Consider the following 17206-nt stretch of genomic DNA (forward strand, 5'->3'; position numbering starts at 1 on the left):
AGACGGACATCAATATCACACCCCACCAAATGCACCAAAACATCCATTAAAAAATACACTTAGTTATAGAAATGTTTAAACATACACAAAAGTAGAGAGAATGGCACAATGAACGCCCATGTACCAATTACCCAGTTTCAATAATTTATTTTATCAGTAATGTTTCATCTATCCTCTCCCCACATACTTTTTTTCTTTCTTTCTTTTTCTTCTTTCTTTCCTTCCTTTCTTTCTTCCTTTTTCTCTTTTTTACTGAAAAGTTTTAAAGACAGTCAGATATCGTTTCATTTCCCTTGTAAATGCTTTAGTAAACATCTCTAATAAGACTTCTTTTAAAAAAACATAATCACCATACCATTGTCATACCTAACAAGATTATAAATAATTTCTTAACATCCCATGCCCAGGCCATTTTCAAATTTTCTCAGCTGTCTCAAAGATCTATTTTCCAGTTGGCTTTTTTGAATTAGGATCCAAAAATGGTCCATACAGTACGTTTGTTTGCTATGGTTCTTAAGTCTCTTTTATTCTATAAGGGCCTAACCCTCCCCATTTACCTCATCTTTTTCTTTTTATGCATCAATTTGTTATAGAAACTGGCTTATTTTTTCTGTAGGGTGTCCCCCATTCTGGATTTGGCTGACTGTTCCCTTGTGGTTATTTAGCTTATTCCTCTATCCCCTGTAAGTGGTAGTTAAACCTAGATATTGATTAGATTCAGGTTCAATTTTTTTTTTTTTCTTAGAAATATAGCCATTTTAAACCTTAGTCTGCTCTAGTTTAATATGCTCTTGGACTCTGCATAATTTTCCTCTACAACTTTTTTGTTTTTAACTCCTATTTTATAGGTACTTTATTCTGTTGGGGGTCACCCAGCCACCTATTGGCAGAGCTGAGAATAGAACCTAGGTCTTTCCAGGCCTCATCCTGGGCCTTTTCCATCAGAGAATGCCTCTGGAAGGAGAAGAGCTCCCTTCTCCTATTTCTCACATCTGCCATAATCTTTTGAAATTAAAACCTTGCAGCAGTCTTGGAAGAAGTTCAGTGCCACTCTAGCCAGTCAGGGTCTCATAAAACCCCACAGTAAAGGCAGTGTTTATGTCAGTGTTTCAGCTGAAAATTTTCTTTACCATTCAGCCATTACTTTTACAGTATTAAACAAAGCTGAATGCTGGGCCAGAGGAAAGCAAGTTTCTAGTAATTGACTACCATTCTGTACAATTTTTCAGATCAGCTTGTCATATTTCCATTGTGACTGTCTTAATTATTGTAGCTCTCCCTAGCATTAAAATTCTTTTTTCTCAAGACTGGCAAAACGTTGATAATTGTTGAAGTCAGATAATGAGTAATGCGGTTCACTATAATAACCTCTTTTTGAAAATAAAATAAAATAATAAAACTAGAAAATTGTTTTTTCTCCTCTCCTCATGCCTAAATCAAGCATCCAGAAGATAACAAAACCTTAAGCCGAGTTATTTGTCACATTGACTCAGAAGTTTTGGAAGTTGTCATTTGGCTCGGTGACTCAAACAAGCTTAGGGCTTTTCTGGTATGGAAAGGCCACTGCGTTTGGTGCTATTTATTACAACTGAAGTCAGTTGTGTGATTTTAGCCTTGCCTCTGTGGAAGCCTATCTATTATCAAAAGCTGCTACACACTTTATGTTCAAAGACACCCAGTAATGGATATGAAGTCAGTGGTGTTCTAGATCAGGGGGATTACCGCATCACTGAAGAACTGAGGGAAGGAGATTACAAGGCACCTGTCTGAGCCCTGCATGGTCCTACTGAAGTGAAGCCGTAAAACGCATCAGGCACATTTTTTCAAATGAAAGAAATGTGGCATTTTGCATGCAATTATGGACTTTCAAAGGCAAATAAACTAGCATTAGAGAAGCATTATGGCTTCTTTACTGAAACTAAAGATCCTTAAGACCACTGTGGGAAGAAACTCTCCAACACTATCCCATAAGTGTAGCTGAATTTTGGTGAAGAATAATTCAAGAAATAAAAAACTAAGTGTGGGTAATTAAATGTTTCCTATCTAAAGACTATATTTCTTGGATTCTGGGATTTCCTTCTACATATTTTTTGTTTGCTTTTAACTCTTATTTTATATGGTACTTTATTCTGTTAGTGGTCTCCTCCAAATCATGTAGTTTTACACTGAATGGGTTTGGGGCAAATTTTACCTTCTTAACCAGATTCAGCTTCTGAATTTCTAATATTTAATTGCATAGATTAAATTCTATTATAACCAGCCTAGCGGCATTTTTCAGTTGTTTTATTGTAATGCTATGAAACTGTGAATGTTGAGCTAGAAGTCATAGTTTCATTTTAAAAGAAGTGAAGAAAACATTGAGAATTTAGGCGTAGTTTTCTGACTATGGTTTTTATATTTTTGAGGCAGAGAGAAAGGGAACAAGTTAAAGGAAAATGACATCTTGTGTGTTGGATGAAAAATGACAAAGTGCTAAGACAGCTCATCTCTTTTCTCTCCTTCTGCACATACAACATCAACAGCATCAATCAGGGAATTCTATTGGTAAAGAGTCAATCTTTCCAGGATGGAGACCATAGAAAATGAACATTGTCCAGGATTACTTCTTGTGCCCAGAGCAGCAAAATGTTTTCATCTGCTCAAAGATAGAAACGTTTGATTAAATAGAGCTCTTATTAAAATTCTACCTGTATTTGTTTGAGATTTGAAAGAACTATACCTTCCCATCATTTTTACTTAAATGAATATAAGTTTGTGAAATTAGATATTCAGGAATATGTTTTACATTTGGACAAGAGTTTATGACACTGGCTAACCGCAAAAATGTATTTTATGGTGTTAAAATATTCATATTAGGATTTAGAAGTGTTGCAACAAATTCCTATAGCTACTAATCAGCAGAAGTTATCATGACTGTTAATATTTGTGTTTCCCTCTGTTTTCACTCTTATCCAGTGCTTCTAATTTGACTGTTGCTGGGTACTGTACAAGATGAGTTTAATAAATCAAAAAGCTTGGATTTCATTGGCTTAGGTTTTAATTTTATACGTATTTTTTCTTTGTACCTGTTATGATTTTCAATATGCAGCAGCAGGAAACTATAGGGTGATTTTTTCCCGTGTAAAACAGGGAAATTTGAAATTACATAAACTAGTTCCTCCGAAGTATAAATAACTTGAGTTTTACAGCAATTGAATGTTATCCTGTATAAAACTAGTACATGTGTACATGTGTGTATAAACACATACATATGTATATAAATGTATATATTGATATGCTTGCCTTAGTAAAATCATTGAGACCTCTAAGACAGGCATCAGATGGAGAATTTGGGGATTCTTATCAGAAATGTTGAATCCTAGTGACCTTAAGCCCTCATGGATAAAAATAATAGAATGAAAGTATAGAGAATTGCTCTATAATATCCAAGAACAGAGGCTGGGAAGGGAAAAATAGCAAGCCAGATTTTGTTTATATTTCAATAAACAGTAGATATTTTAAGAATTAACTAAAATCTTTACAATATTTGCAATTTCTGCAATGTATGTTATATTATTTCATCTGTTGCATCGAAAACCCTTAAAATGAAAAGGACTCTTTGCAGGAGAGGAATCAGGAGAAATGGAAATATTTATTGTATGTTCTACCCCAACAGAAGAACTCTAAGAGGTAGGACAAGTGGTTATAGCTGCAGAAAGAGGCCCTCTAGCCAAATCTCAAGGGGCTTTGGGAAGAAAGAAAGATGTTAGCCTGGGATGAAAAAAGCAATGGAGAAGTGGGGGGGAAGCTTTAACCAGCCTGAGGACTAATGGTTTCCTCAGTAGGTGATGGATTTATGCGGTGGTCCTCAACTCTGCTGCACATTAGAACTACCTGGGTAGCTGTTTTCAACATACCTGTGCAAGGCTGCTATAGCTAGGTTGAGAGGGGCCTGGGCCTGTGCAGTTTTAAATGCTTCTAGGTGTTTCTTGTGTGTTATCAGGGTTTAGAACCACTGAGTTAAGGTTTTTCTCACTTAATATATTTCTTTTTGCAAGTTCAGCATCTGAAGATGTTTCTTTCTAATTTATAATGTGCAATTACTCTATCCTACTATTACATGAGTAATGATCCCTTAGTTCTGTGGGTCATGGTCTAGTGAAGCTTAAGTATAAGAAACTGAGAAAAAAAATTAGCACACTCAAATTTTTTAAAGAAAAAGTAAAATAAATTGTACTTTTAAAAAAACAGCTAAATACAATTAGAATTACTATACGCCATTTTAAGATAATACTTAAAATAAGATTTAAAGAAATAAATACCTAGAAACAATCTGGTACCTTTGTTACTAATCCCTACTTGTTACCAATAGATGTTTATTCTCAGCTTGGTTATTTATAATCAGACTTATTTAAAATGTTTCCTCCACTCTCTAAATCCTTCTCTTAGCAATAGACCTCTTTATATTAAACACTAGTATAGTCCTAAATGACTATTTTCATCCAAAAGAATTTTATACTTTTTGCAAAGAAAACTGAAATACTTGTCCATTTTTCTATACCTCATTAATTCCCTTATGTCTTGTGTGGGTCAAAAATGTAATGCACTTTATTCACATTAACTATCATACTACAAATTTATTTCTGATATACCTTCTATATAAAGGAATGCATTTATTTGCTGTAAAACACTATATTTTAAAACAACATTTAGTAAAAGAAATGATAGAGTTGGGAAATTATCATTTTGCAACCATGATAGAAATAATTGATTCAGGCCAGAATCGTCAGTGGATGCTAAAACCATTGAGTTGAACTTTGACGGGATATTTACTTAGTCTTAAAGTATTTCCCCACAAATTACAATAACAAAGGGAAAAATGGTAACCTTATTGTGAAGAAACCCGGGGGACACTGCCTTAACCAAGAGAGAATGCAGAAGAATGGACAAGCTGTTGTCACGTGCCTCCTAATGTGATGCACTGAGGACACAACATCACCTGTGTAGTGTTCCTGCCAAAATTATAGTTAGCCTGAAACTAATTATGAAAATGAGTCAGACCAACCCCAACTGAGGGACATACTGTAAGTGGCCTATACTCTTCAAAATCATTCATATCATGAAAGGCTGAACTGTTCCAGATTAGAAGAGATTAAAGAACACAACATCTGAACTAAATGCAGATCCTGGATTGGATTCTGAATAGAAAAGATAATTGTTTTTTCTGTAAATGATAGTAAGGGGACAACTGAAGAAATTTGTGTATGCATTGTACAGTACTGCATCAATGTTAAATTTCCTGGATATGATCATTGTACTGTAGCTATGCAATACAAAGTCATTGTTTTTATGAAATACATGCTAAAGTTATTTAGGGGTAAAGAATCATGATGCCTGCAGTCTACTCTCTAATCTTTAACAGTTCATCAAAAGTAGTAATAAAATTATAATAATTATATATATATTGAGAGAGAGAGAAAGATAATGTGGCAAATTGTTAACAATTGATGAACCTAGATGACAGATATAAGAGAATTCATTGTACCAATTCTGTAAATTTTTTATTTTTTTCAAAAGAAAACATTTAGAAAACCCATAGAAACAGTATATTCAATAGCCTTGTAAAGAGATAGACTTAGTAAAGCAAAGGTCTCCAGTATATTTTATTTTTTTCTTCACCTTTTCCTTTTACTCACTTTTAATTGCTTTAACAAATGTTTAATGATTCGTGAAGAGATAGTAAAACTCTGGGAAAGAGTCTTCCTTAAAGAAAATCGTGAAAATTGACAAATCCTTTTATAGTCCAATAACCATCTCCTAATTTATTGGTTTAATAAATTCAGGTTTTTTGGTAAAGTTAATTCTGTGTTTTTTATTGTAGTAAAATATACATAAAATTTACCATTTTAACCATTTTTAGTGGTATTAACAACATTCACATTGTTGTACAACCATCACCACTATCCACCTCCAGAACTTTTTCATCCTCCCATACTGAAACTCTGTACCCATTAAACACTAACTCCTATCCACCCCTTTATACACCTTTATACATTCTGGATATTAATCCGTTATCAGATATGTGATTTGCAAATATTTTCTCCCATTCTGTGGGGTCCCTTTTTATTCTTTGATGCACAAAGTTTTTAATTTTGATGAAGTCCAATTTGTCTATTTTTTCTTTTGTTGCCTGTGCTTCTGGTGTCGTAGCCAAGAAATCATTTCCATTTTACTTCTTAAAGTGGTAAATAGCCATAGATATTTTTCTTTGTGTTTTAGAATAGGAATGATAATCCTAGTCATTTATAATTTCTGGAACGTGCAACCCATACATTTTGGCCTCAGCAGTGTAACTTCGAAATGAAGTTATGTTTCCTTTTTGCAACTAAATTATCACTGTTCTGTTTGTGAAATGTAGTGCTTTTAAGTCTTCCCTCTGCTATTTTTGGAAATTTCTCAGGGGGATTGCTCCAGAACAAATTGCTCAGTTTGGTTTTTTTTTTTCCGTTCAAGCCTCTTCCTTTTGCCTTTGCTGTGAGTGACCCTTGTGAGATGTCCATGCTGCTGGACACAGATGTCCTCCAAGTGTATCTGCCACAGAGGTCTCCAACTTGCCCTCTGACCCAGAGAGATAGGAAACTTTGCCTCTCCCTCACCCCTGATGCATGTACCTTGAGCTTCTTGGTGTAGATGCCTATCTTGACTTCTCTGCCCCCAGGCGGGCAGAGCAGGTGGGGGGGGGGGGGAACTGGTAGGCCATATGCCGAGTCTCAGGGTGGGAACCTGGAGTGCTGTTAGGAAAAAAATTAGTCTGATGCTTATTAAAACAGTAAGGAAGACTTTATTCAGGACTGTCGCAATAGGTGTCAAGACTATGGCAATAGGGGAGAGAGTTCAGGCTCAACTCTGAAAACAGCAAAGACGAGTGGAGATTTATAGCCAAGAAGCAGAGTGAAAGGGGTCAGTGGATGGAAAATTACTAAGAAGAGACACCCAGGGTAGGGGGATTCTGGTTAAACTGACTTAACAGCATTCTTGCTGAAGACAAGCCAGAGGGATCAGATATCAGGGCTGAAGAATCTGATCAGATATCAAGGGTCGGGGAGTCTCTCCAAACTGACTTAGCAGGATTCTTCCTACAATTGGGCTATGCAGGCCCAGCAAGGGTGGGGGACAAGGCCAAGGCCCAGTCAAGAAGAGGGCTCAGAGGAGCCTGAAGTTTGGTCAATCCCTCCTCTTATTCAAAGGAAGAAGAGACATTCTTCCTTCCTTTAGGCAATATAAGTCCATTTCTCATTGGTCGCCTTTTGTTCATTAAGCACTAGCTGGCTGAACCATCTGTTGAGACTTGGTAGGAGGGCAGCCAGTCAGGCAGATTTCCAGATGTTGTGCTTGAAACATCCTTAGATGGTGGAGTGAGGACAGCTGTGGAAATCTGATGGATTTCCTGGTTTGCAGTTTGAATGTCTTTGATGATAGCATAGACATCAGCGTCATAGTCGTGGTTATTTCCTGAAGTAGAGCAGGGAAGATGGAGGTTTTCCATTGAACTTCCTGAGTGGCCCACACAGCAGCAGCTCCAGGCACAAAGGTTGTCCAACATCTAGCTGCAGCTTGCAGGGCATCTTCAGATACAAGACAACCTAGACTCCCCATAAGGATCTGGTCAGTCAGGCTCTAAGGCAGGAGGGTGGAGAAAAATTGAAAACATTAATTTGGAGAGTTGTAACCAAATATTGGAGGAAGCTAGAAGAATTGAAAATTTGGTAAGGGACAAAATATGCAAGACTGCAAAATATATCGCACAATCTGCAAACTATGCAGAATCCAGTCCAATTTACAGATAGATAACAAAACCTCCAAGACAATGAATAGGACCGGAATCTGATAACCCACAAAGATGTGCTATAGTTTTCCTATGATTCATGAAGCATAAATATTTCCTATAGTTTATGAAACATGAAATTTCTTTCTATAGGCACCCTCCTTTTTGATTCTCATTTACAAAATAAATCTGGTCTCACTAGATTTGGCTTGATTATTTACATAAGTTCAGCAACAATGTAATTGACCACATAGGTCTTTTTAAGTCTATTTTGCTGGAACTTTTAATAAGGAATCTCAAATCAGACTTTTAAAAACCTCTTGAGGCTAGGAAGCCAAGCCAAGAACTTGCCACTAAATTTTACCTGCAATACCTATAGATTTGGGTGATTTCCTCTCTTCTCCAGGTTCCCAAAATATCCTAAGGTTCCTGGACCTGCCAGGAAGTGATGTTCCTTAATCACCTATAAGACCAGGAACACTGTAAGTCAGATACCAGGCTGGTTTTTCCAAGAAGGCGTTGTAAGCATTGGCTTCATAAAGTCAACCTTAGTTCCTTAAGACTGTCTGTTTGTATCTGATTCTACACATGTCATTCTCAAGTATGACATTCCAGTCAAAGCTTGGTTATATAACTAATTTTTCCAGTTGTGTTCCGTTACTAGGAGGACAGATTCTCATTGAACGCATGCAAATAATTATTTTGCCATGGAAATAAGAACACTCAATAAGAATTTCTTAATATTGGAGGGATCAGGCAGAGAAAAAAAATAAGTGTTCCATTTCTATTTATAAAAGTACAATCACTAAATGTTTGTGAGTTAGACATAGCTTAAGAGAAAAGATAAAGGGGTACATTATATCCAGAAAATAGAACATTAAAGAACTAGCAAAGTTCCAAAGAAAAAGCCATAGTCATCTTTAATCAGATCATTCAATCCCATGTAATTAATTCTTGTTTGGCTTGATTTTGGGTTAGCAGTTTTATGAACCTGTCAGCTTCTCAACTAGAGTTCTGGAAATCCTTACTCAGTCCAGTGGTATGGTCTCAGAGTTCTTTAAGCAATACCACGAAAAGCCTGTCTCCCAGAGTACCTGTCATATTCTTTTAAGACTGTCTCTTTTTGTTGAAGATGAAGCACTCTGGCTGTAGTTGATTGCAAACACTTTCAGGAAAGTATCAGAGTAAAACAATAACTATCTGTGGATAACAAAGGACTTAAAATGGCCATGGTTAAAGATCTGATGTGAGTTCATTTGACCAGGGGATTTGGTTATTTCTGTGGCATACAACATTTAAAAATAATAACTGGAATTATGACTGATAACATTATATTGGATATATCATGGACAGTGAGAGTATTGACAAATTTCTGTGAACTTCATACAATTTCTGAAATATTTATATTAATGAAATTTACCCATACAACTATAACCTAGGGAAGGTCAAGCATCCCTTCCTACTTGACAATGATTTTTATGCCATTCAACATACAAATAAACCTGATTATTTTTTAACACCTCTCTTTTACAAGATGAAAGAACAAATCCTTTGAGATTTCCCAGAGAGCCTCTGGAAAATCTCAAAGTCAGTTCAACATCAAGATTTCATTTAGGATTTGATTTTGGGAAGGCAAAATTGTCAAAAATGTCAAAAGGTTTGAACACTTTATTAAATAAGATCCTAGGTCACTGTGAAACAATACTGAGCTATGTATTTAACCAAGCTGACAACAAAAGAATTCAAAAGTAACTATAGGAGGTAACATGATTGCAAAAAACCTTAACCTTCTTTTAAAAAGTGAGAAGATTTGCTTCTCTTAAATAGTCAAGGACATGATAAAGGTTAACATAAAGCACAGGAAATTATTCTGATAAGGCACAAAATCTTGGTTTCCTAGGCATATTATGCAAAAGGCAAAGAAAAAGCTTTACACTCTCTTATTAAGAGCAGGCCAATAATCCAAGAAAACTTTATCATTTTTAATGGAAAGAAAACCAAATTCTAGTTTGGCATCAGTGTACTTTTGAAATCAAAGTTCATTTTTTTAAAAAACCTTATACATAAACCCAATCTGAGCCAGCTTTGACCGCATGAGATAAGAGTCCTTTTCCAAGATTCCTTTTCTGCAAACCTTCTACAACATTCTATATCCATTAAATTTTTGTCCTACAATTTTCCTCTTTCTCGTTCTCGAGCAACCAGTCATTTCATTTAGGACAAAATTACTCTTTTTCCTTTAATAAAAACACATCCTACATTCCTTGTATTCTTTTCATGCAAAGTTGTTTCTCTTCACCCTCATTATTTGTAGTAGTTTAATTTACATATACTTATTACAATTTTTAGTCATTTGTAACTTTTTTTTACAGAGAACATTAGAAAGTAGACAATTGTGAATTGTCTGTCACATACTACCGCACTGTAGCAGACTAGCAAATTTTATGAATATACCATCTGTATTAGTCAGGACTCTCCAGAGAAACAGAACCAATAGTATATAATTGGATATATATAAGAGAAGATTTATTATAGGAATTGTCTCACACAATTATGGTGGCCAAGAAGTCCTACAATCTGCTGTCTGCAAACAGGAGAACCAGGAAAGGAAGTGGTGTAATTCAGTCTGGGTCTGACGGCCTGAGAATCAAGGGACCAATGATGTAAGTCCCATTCTGAGTCCAAAAGTGCAAGAACCAGGAGCTCTGATGTCCAAGGGCAGGAGAAGATGGATGTCTCAGCTCAATTAAAGAGAGAGAATTTGCTTTCCTCCACCTTTTGTTCTATTCAGGCCCTTGTTGGATTGAATGATGCCCACCAGCATTAGTGAGGGCCATCTTCTTTACTCAGTCTACTCATTCAAATGCTAATCTCTTCCTGAGACACCTTCACAGACACACTGAGAAATAATGCTTTACAAACTATCTGGATATCCCTTAGCCCAGTCAGATTGACACATAAAATTAACTGTTACCCAACCAGGTTTGTTTTTGCCAGTTGCCCAGAAAGACAAACACTGAGATGAGGTGAGCAGCAGAGAGAGGGTTTAATCACAAGGCAGCCAAGTGAGGAAACGGGAGAATGAGTCTCAAATCTGCTTCCTCGAAAATAGAGACTCAGGGATATTTATGGGCTAGGGGGCAAGGTGGTCTGAAATGTGGAGATAGATGTTTGGAGGTGAGGAAAGGTGAGGTAATTGATAATCTGCATAAGCGTAGTCAGACTTCATACCTCTTCATAGGACACGTGTTCACAAAATGGCAGCATTAGCATGATCTGAGGGTGGAGTTTTTAGCCTCTTGATGTCAAACAGTCACTTATCGGACATCTGCGCGGGCCCAGCTGATGGCTTGGTGGTCTCCACTGGCCTGAAGTGGACAAGGGGTTCTAATTTCTGAAAAACAGCTCAAACACTCATGGTGACCCAGGCTCCAGGGAGATGTTATCTATAGGAACCTAGTGGGAGTCAGATAGCATATTGCCTAAACAGCACAGTTAACAATGGGCGGGGGAACAACTAAAAACTAGAATCAGCAATTGCAGAAAGGGAAAAAAACTTTGGTTACTAGCTACTTAATCATCAATGGCTAACTGTTTGCTGGTTTCATAGCCATCACTCCATCTCACAATTTTTATAGATATATGCTTCCTCATGGAACAACTTTTCAATGTGGCAAAAAGAACATGTTTAACAGACCCAAATACATTTAGCTTCTCTGTACCATATAAAAATAAGAAGCCAAAAGTAAACTTAAACATATGCTTAGTAATGAACATTTCAGTAGTTTATCTTACTTAGAAATGATCTAGATATTTAACAAATATCTATTACTTAACTTAGCATAATTCTAAGGTTGCAAGTTACCAAAAAGAGTTTGGAAACTATTTTCAGGCAGACATATCATTAAACAAAGCTGGCTATCATCTCAAGTTATTTCCCTGTTAACTATTTTTACAGCATATGCATGTTAGGCAAATATCACAAAAACAAAACCTATAAAAGGTTAAATACATGGGCTTTTTGTTTTACTGCTGTGCTTGTTAGACATGAAGTCGTGCATAATGGAGATCAACAAATTCATTTTTACTGCATCTTTACTTGTCCATTTGGTCTTAGGTTTAATTTATATCTTTTATCTTAAACATCTAGTAGATATAATATTACCTTATTTGCCTAGTAAACCCAAGTAAAACAACCATGTATGCTCACATTATACTTAATGCTGAAACTCTGAAGACATAGTCATTTTTATTAAACCAATAATACCAAACTAGTCTTATTTATCAAAGATTTACTCAAGTCACATGAACTTTAAAAACATTTGGGTTAGTTTCTGTATTTCTGAGAGTATTAGGAATATTTTATCTATATAAGTGCTTATTAATCTCTAAGCCAGTTTGAATAGAGCTCCTTTATGGGATTTTGTAAATTAATTTGGTAATACCATCCAGAGGTAGAAAAATATCATTTACATGACATATACATACATAAACATACACAAACATACAGACAGACACAAAGAGAGACCAAACAGCTTCCATTCTAAAATTTTAGCTATGAGTCTGATAAACACAGTAATATAAAATTCACTGGTTTACACGACATATTGGAGCTTATCTTTGCTCCACATTATATTTTTACCTGAATTGTGCTTCTGACAAGTGGGACAAGTGGAGGTTACCTACTCAATAGAGGGCTGAAGGGTTTTTCCAATATTTGTGGAGGAAACTTGAAGATTTTCTTTTGCCCTGGTATGTAATCTTATGGAAGCTGTGGACTAAATTTTAGGTGAGAGACTGAGGGGCCATCAGTCAGCTGTCTGAATGTTTCCAAAGCTCATCTGAATGGATAAAATATCCGGTCTGTTTACAATTAGGTTTTTTTGCCTTTTCAGCCTCAGGTAGCTGCTTCCAGGGGCTCCTGAGTCTCTTGAGAGGGCCCAACGGGGCCAGGGGGCTTAAAGTTCTGGTGACTGTAGGGAGCTGAGAGCCTGGAGTAGGAAAGGAAAGTCTGGCAGGGGCGGATAGAAAGATGGATGAGGCAGGAGTTTGAAGGTGGACATATCAAAAGATTTAAGGGATGAAGGGAAGTTGAAGGTGGTAAAAGGAGTACAGCTGAGGGAAAGGGAGAGGTCTTAGATGAGCCAATTTGGAGAGAGCCCAAGTTCCAAATGACCCTTTGTAAAATCACGACAACAAGAAAGAAAGTGGACAGTTAGTGCCAAAATGGTGGAGCATACGTGTAGTTAGCATGAGTTCGAGAATTGGGTTTCGTCGACTAAGTTCCCATGGGAGAAGCAGGATCAAATAGAGAGAAGAAAGGGGCTTCATAAGGAGCCAGGAAACAAATTTCCAGCCCAGGAGTCAGAGAGTGAATCTCCATTGGAAACAAAGAGCCAGGCAGAACTTCCAGCCTAGGAGGTACCTTTCAAGTGAAAAAAAATCTGAGACTATAACCTAGCCTCAGAGAATATACTCAGAATCCAAGGACTCAAAACCTGTCCTTACTGTGCTTCAATGGACTGTCATCCAAAACACTGTCTCAGCAGTCAGACTCACCGCAGCATCCCGGATCAGTCAGCCAGGCGTGAAGACAAAGGTGTCAGAGATGCACACTTGGGATCTTGGGTGAGAGGTCCAGGGGTCTGATGATGAATCTGATTCTATGTGAGTTGCGGCACCATAACTGTTAAAGAAAACGTTATTGTGACATTTGCTAAAGCAGTAGGGAAGACTTTATCCAGGACTACTGCGACCCGTGTCAAGACTATGGCAGTAGGGGAGAGAGATCAGGCTCAACTCTGAATACAGAAAGGACAAATGGAGATTGATAGCCAAGGAGCAGGGTAGGGGGTCCAAGGGTGGAAAATTACTAAGAGGAGGCATCAAGAGTAGGGGGATTCTTGTTAAATTCACTTAACAGGATTCTTGCTGGAGGCAGGCCAGGCTGATCAGGTATCAAGGGTTGGGGGCTCTCTCTATACTGACTTAGTAGGATTCTTGCTACAGTTAGGCTCTGCAGCAAGGATGGGGATTATGGTTGAAACCTAGTCAAGAAGAGGGTCAGAAGAATCTGTCTAAAGTTTGATCAAGGAGAGAGTCTTGTCAGTACCTGTGAGGGGATCTGCACTTGCCCCTGAGTATTCCGGTGCCAGACACAGAGTGACATTAAATAGCAAATAAAAAACACCTCAAGAGGTAGAGAAAGAGACAATGGAAGAAAGGAAAAAGCTTTATATTATAGTACCCTTAATGGCTTTTTTTTCTTGCTCTTTGAACAAGGGACTCCACATTTTCATTTCTCAGTAGGCCCACAAATTGGGTAGCTAGTCCTGTATACAGCCCAGGTAGCATGAACACATACTCATCTATTTCCTTGGGATTCTATTTCCCCAGGCATAAACTGGAGAAAAGTTTAGCCTGAACATCCTCTTGCCAGAGTCTGGTTTCCTGATCTCCTTGTGAACAAATGCTTGGACAAGGCCAACCACATGTCTCCCAAGGAAGAAATAATTTTTAGGTATGGGGCAGTTGAAATTCAGATTATGGAGGAAAATGTTTTCTGTCTCTGCAGAGGCAAGGTTCTGCTGATAATGAACTAATTTAAATGATTAAGCAGAACATTAACATCAGTTTTTGCATTTGTGTGACTTGGTTCAGGGCTTCCCTTGAGGGGTGATGCTGGGCTCTGTCAGTTTGTGTTTCCCCAAAATTCACATGTTGAAATCCTAACAGCAAAAGTGATGGTTTTAGTATGTGTGGCCTTTGAAAGGTGCTTAAGTCATGCGAGTGGAGCTCTCATGAATGGGATTAGTGATTTATGAAAGATGCTCCGGAAGGACCACTAACCCCTTCCATCCTATGAGGACACCGCGAGAGGGCACCAGCTGTGAACCAGGAAGAGGGTCCGCACAAGAATGTGACCATGCTGGTGCCTTGATCTTGGACTTCCAGCCTCCAGAACTGTGAGAAATAAATTTCTGTTGTTTATAAGCTACCCAGTCTATGATATTTTGTTATAGCCACCCGAATGGACTAACCCAGGTGGAGACTAACTGGCCTCGTGTTTGTATTACTAAAAGATTTACCAAAGTGGTACATCCTGAACAGAAATGAAGACTTGACCTAAGGACAAATTCCAGTTCCCTGCCTCCAACCAGAATGCAGAAGCAATCCCCCAAATTGCAGATTTCCAACTTCAAACACTTGCAGATCCAGCCTCCACCTATTTTCCCCGATAGCAAAAGCTTTTTCTACAACAATTATTACACTGATTCCTTGATTTTATTTTCATCAGGCTTTATAGTATGCCCTTTGTCTTAGAGTCACACTTTTCTGCCTTCTGAACTTGCACTTCACATTACTATTTGTAGAACAGGACAAACTTCATAGGAGAGGTGAGAAAGGGTAAATTATTATAGAAAATAAAGTTATTTTCTGATCTCTCTTTTCTGTCTACATTTTAAATATTTATAAAAATACATCATATCTTAGTCTCTGATTAAGTAAAACAGGATAAGAAATGGATTGAAAGTCTAGTGTTTTCATTCTAAAAAATTACTGCTTTATGAAAACTTCATCTGCACCAGACAGACAGCGTACGGAGTGATTATTCACACTGCAGTCTAATCTTCCCCTTTTCGGAATATTTTATATAGAACTGCTCGTTGCTCCAAATTCATGCCTCAACCTTTCCTTTCTTTCATCTCTACCAAATATTTTCCCATGTTATCAGGTCTTACAGTCTGTTGATAAAAACATTTGAGCTTTAGAATTTTTATACCTGAGAATGACATTGTGTCTGACATTTCATTTAGTTTTTAAGACTTCAAAGCTTTACCTCAGAATAGCAAATAATTTCCTCTAGAGAGCTAACACTAACAGTTGATAGTGGTTCTCTGCAGTGCATTGAGAAGTAATGTAAGGGCACATCTGAGTTTAGCAAACAGAAAATCATGGTAGATTAGTGCTGAAGGTGGGATGGCGAGTGATGGCACGGGTGCTACACATTTTCTAACCTTTGTTAGCCCAAAGGGAGGGTAATACGACATTTTCATGATGGAAATGAAATGACACCACGACAGAAACAGCCTGTGGTAGGAACCAATAAAGGAAGACAGTTTAGATTGAGAAGGCCTTTCACTGCCTCTAAAATCTCACTATGCCTTTGCTTCTAATTATGTATCCTCATGGTCTTGCCTCTTTCTGGTTGGTCACCTTTTGATGACTCTCCTGTTATTATATGTAACCCATGATGGAATGAGTGATAGAACATATTATATAAGGTGTAATACAAATTAGTCAAATGTGACTTTTTAACTGAGCCAGTTTCATTTAATAGGCCCAAATACCTCTTCAGGGTTATAAATGTTTCTAGAATTTTGTAGGGGAGGAGAAAGAATAAACAGATCAAGACCACAGGGTGGACTTAGCACATGTGTTTGAACATCCTAGACTACTGAAATGCTCAAACTGTTGGTAGGTGACCTGATTAAAGTGGCAGGGAGAAGGGCATGTCAGAAGACCATGATAAGTACAACTTTCGTGAGGAAACTAATAGAGGATGGGTTTAAAAGTTTGGGCAAAATGAAGTTTGTACTTTGTTTGCTATACCTATCTCTGATTATTGATAATGAGCTTCAGGATATTTCAAATGAACTTACATATCAATCTTCTCAAATGTCTTTGCTTATCATCTAGTTGTTACTTTAACCTATCATGACAGTGACGTTTTTTGACATATTTTCCTAAAATCTGGCATCGATCCTTTTGATTTGGAGACTATGTGGTTGCTCAGCAGTCTTTAGGCGGCACAGCTGCAATATACAGAGCCTGAGTTCATCAGCAGAGTTCCGCTGAGTTTAAAGATTTAAGAGGGATGGAGGAATGAGAGGTTTAGTTTTGCTTAAAGAGACCCCAGGAATAAAAACCTAGGTTACATTCTCTGTAAGCTGGTTTAGAATTAAAGTTCAGTTCTGAGAATTGAATTGGGTCAGATGAACTCTAGAGGACCTCAAGGTTTCTGGGATTCTGAAAAGCTACTCACTGCCAGAAGACTCAAATCAAGATAAGCCCGGAAGCTGGCCAACAAATTAAGGAGAATCCTGACTATAGAAACGGATCCTAAAATAGCTCTTCCCTCTCAAGGCAACCTCAGTTTCCTCCAGGACTAACACAGAAGCAAGCCAAGGTATCTAATTCAGTATTTTCAGCAAAACATGAGAGTGTATATTGGGTTAAAGGGCATAGGGAATCCTTTTGGTCACATCGTGATGGCTCTTTATTTTATACTCTTTGAGTAGAGAAGAATCCAGAAGGAAACTCCTCAACACAAATCACAATGGCTTCCACAATGGATAGTGATGCTTGAGAAATATCATGTCAATTGACACTCAGGCTTTT

Source organism: Diceros bicornis, chromosome 11 (genome assembly GCF_020826845.1).
Source record: "Diceros bicornis minor isolate mBicDic1 chromosome 11, mDicBic1.mat.cur, whole genome shotgun sequence".
NCBI lineage: Eukaryota > Metazoa > Chordata > Mammalia > Perissodactyla > Rhinocerotidae > Diceros > Diceros bicornis.